This window comes from Furipterus horrens, unplaced genomic scaffold (genome assembly GCF_987537825.1).
Source record: "Furipterus horrens unplaced genomic scaffold, mFurHor1.1.pri manual_scaffold_6, whole genome shotgun sequence".
Classification (NCBI taxonomy): domain Eukaryota; kingdom Metazoa; phylum Chordata; class Mammalia; order Chiroptera; family Furipteridae; genus Furipterus; species Furipterus horrens.
In genome coordinates, this window is record NW_028327176.1 from 63183259 (window position 1) to 63187096 (window position 3838).

Genomic DNA, 3838 nt, shown 5'->3' on the forward strand with positions numbered 1-3838 from the left:
ATGTTTTTTGATTTGCAAATATTGTACTGTCCTTGCATCCCGGGGATGAATCCCACTTGATTGTGGTGTGTTGCTGGATCCAGATTGCCAATATTTTGTAGAGGATTTTAGCATCTATGTTCACCAGAAATAGCCTGTAGGTTTCTTTCTTTGTTGTGAGTATACCTGATTTTGAAATTAGGATAATACTGACCTCATTAAAAAGATTTTGGGATTCTTTCCTCTTCTTGAATTTTTTGGAATAGTTTGAGAAGAATAGGAGTTAGTTCTTCTTTAAATGTTTGAAAAATTCTCCTGTGCCAGGGCTTTTTTGTACTGGGAGTTTTTTAAATTATTGCTCCAATTTCACCAATTGTTATTGTTCTATTCAGGCCTTTTGCTTGTTCTAGATTCCATTTTGGAAGATTGTATGTTTCTGGAAATTTTTCCATTTCACCCAGGTTGTCCAATATCTTGGGATATAGTTGTTTGTAGTAATTTATTATAATCTTTTGCATTTCTGTCATATCAGTTGAAATTTCTTCTCTTTCATTTCTGATTTTATTTATTTGGGTCTTCTATTTTTCATGATGAGTCTGGTTAAAGGTGTGTCAATTTTGTTTACCTTTTCATAGAACTAGCTCCAGGATTCATTGTCTTTTGAATTATTATTTTAGTCTCTATGTAATTTAATTCTGCTCTAATATTGATTATTTCTTTCCATCTACTCACTCTTTGCTTTTTGTTGTTGCTCCTTTCATTTCTGTAGATGGAGGGTTAGCTTGTTTATTTGAGTCTTTTCTATCTTCTTTAGGTGGGTCTGCATTGCTATAAACTTTCAGGACTGCCTTCGCTGTGACCCATAGGTTTCCATTGTTGTGTTTATTTTCATTTATTTCTTGATTTTTTTTTTTATTTCTTCCTTGATCTCGTTGTTAACCCATTCATTATATAATAACATCTTATTGAATCTCCATGTATTTGAATTGTTTGACTTTCTCCTTGAGGTTGATTTTTAGTTTCAAGCCATTGTGATCTTGATATGTTTTCAATTATCTTAAATTTGTTCAGGATTGTTTTGTGTATTACCATGTGGCCTATTTTTTTAGAATGTTCCATGTGCATTTTAAAAAAATGTATATTTTTCTTCTTTGGGGTGAAAGGTTCTGTATATATTGCTTAAGTTTATTTGATTTATTGTTGTTCAATGCCTCAATTTCCTTGTTGATCCTTTGTTTGAACGTTCTATGCATTGTTGACAGTGGGGTGTTAAATTCCTTCACAATGACTTTGTTGCTATCATTATCTATTTGAAGTCCTCCAAGATTTTCCTTATATATTTAGGTGCTCCTAGGTTGGGTATATTATGTTTGCAAGGGTTATATCCTTTTGTTGGGCTACTTGCTTAAGTATTATGTAATGGCCTTGTTTGTCTCTTGTTATAGCCTTTTATTATGAAGACTTGCTTGTCTGATATAAGTGTTACTACTCCAGCTTTTTTTCATGTCTCTTTGCTTGGAATATTTTTTTCACCTCTTCACTTTTAGTCTGTGTATATCTTTTGTTCTGAGGTGGGTCTCTTGTAGATAATATATATGTGGGTTGTGTTTTCTTATCCATTTAGCTACTCTATGTCTTTTGATTGGAGCATTTAAATCATTTACATTGTTGATAGGTACTTATCATTGCCATTTTTTTCCTTTGTACCTACCTGAGTTACCCTCTATTACTTTTTCTTCATCTTCTTAAAGCAGTTCCTCTAGTATCTCTCCCTATGCTGGTTTGGTGGGGATAGATTTACTCCTTTAGCCTTTTTGTGGGGGGGGCGGGAGGGGGGCGGGGAAGCTTTTAATTTTGCCTTCTATTTTATTTTTTTAAAGGTTTTATTTATTTATTTATTTTTAGAGAAAGGTGAGGAGAGAGAAAGAAAGGGAGAGAAACATCAACTGGCTACTTCCTGCACACTTCCAACTAGGGACCTGGCCCACAACCCAGGCATGTGCTGTGATTAGTAATTAAACCAGTAATCTTTCCATTCATTGGTCAACACTTAATCCACTGAGCCATACAAGCCATGCTTGTCTTCCATTTTAAATGAGAGCATTGCTGAGTAGAGTAGTCTTGGTTGTAGAACTTTGATCTTTATGACTTGGTATATTCTGTGGCACTGCCTTCTGGCTTATAGTGTTTCTGTTGAGAAATCATCTAATAGCCTTATTAGCACTCCCTTGTATGTTACTAGCTGTTTTTCCCTTTGCTGCCTTTAAGATTCTCTTTTGTCCTTAAAATCTGCCATTTTTATTATGATGTGCCTTGGAATGGGCCTCTTTGGGTTCATCTTGATTGAAATCCTTTGTGCTTACTGACCTTGTATTAGTTTTTCCTCAACAAGTTAGAAGATTTTCTGTCATTATTTTTTCAAACAAGTTTTCTGTCCCTTGCTCCTCTTCTCCTTCTGGTATCCCTATGAGATGAATATTATTATGTTTCATGTTTTCCTGCATATCCTTAAATAATCTTCATTATTTTTAAGTCTCTTTTCATTTTGTTGCTCTGTCTGAGTGTTGTTGTTTTTTTCCTTGTCTCCCAACTTGCTAATTCAGTCCTCTGCTTCATCTAGCCTTCTTTTAATTCATTCTAGTGCGTTCTTCACTTCAGATATTGTATTTTTCATTTCCTCATGGCTTTTATGTATAGTTTCTATGTCCTTTTTCATGCTGATTTAGTTCCCAATAATTTCCTTATTGCTTCCATAGAGACCCTTGTAGTACTCACTGAGTTCCTTGAGCATTCTTATAACTATTATTTTGAACTCTAAGTATGATAGGTTGTTTCAATTTTACTTAGCACTATTTGGGGGGATTCCTTCTTTCTTTTCAACTTTGGGTTGTTTCTTTGTCTCCCCATTTTAGGTGACTCCTCTTGTTCATTTCCATGTATTATATTGATTTGCTTTGACTCCCTGTCTTTTTTGGGAGTTCTTCTGTGGTAGGAGCCCTGTGAACTCAGTCATGCAGTCTCCTTGATTTCTTAAGCTGGATGCTCTTGGAATGCCCCTTATGCCATTTTTTGTGGGCTTTATTGTTGCAATTGGGTTTTGGTTGTTGTTGGGTCATTCTTTGGTGGGTTCTTCCTTCTAGATGGCTAAAGTGTGTTACACTGCCCACCATATCTTGTATACTGTTGTACAGATGCTGCCAGAACAACAACAAAAAAACAACCCAGGAAACAAAACTTACACCCACAAAAATAACCCCCACCCACAACTGCACTATCAAGAACAAATGAGCAAATATTAATAAAGATGTAAATAGATTAAGACTATTATAACAAAGTAAAAATGAATATGAGGTGACTAACTGAAAGAAAAATAGTTTTGAGAGGGTAGAAGGAGGGGCAATATAAGATTAGGGAATAGAAACATGGTGGAGAAAGAAAATAAATTTTCATCATAAATAAAAAATGGAGGAAAGAGACAAAATGAAGTGAAAAAAGGAATAGTATAGTATGAGGTTTACATTTTTAAAAAATAATAAAAGAATATGAACCAAATAAAGAAAAAGATCTACCACAGCAATATCAATGACAAACGAGCAAAGATTAATATGGGTGGAAAGGGAATAAAAAGGAAAAAAAAAAAGAAAGAAAAAAGCTTATGTGATGTCTAAGGGAAAATAGTGATGGAGAAGAAATAAGATTGGGGAATGAAAACCAGGCTAAGAGAGGATAAAAAAAGGGAAAGTATTGGAAGAAGGCAAAATGGAGCAGGAGAGGGAAACAGCAAAATTTGAGATTTAAAATACAAAAATATTATAGATCTAGGAATAAAAAAGAAATGCAACAATGACCACCATTTCAA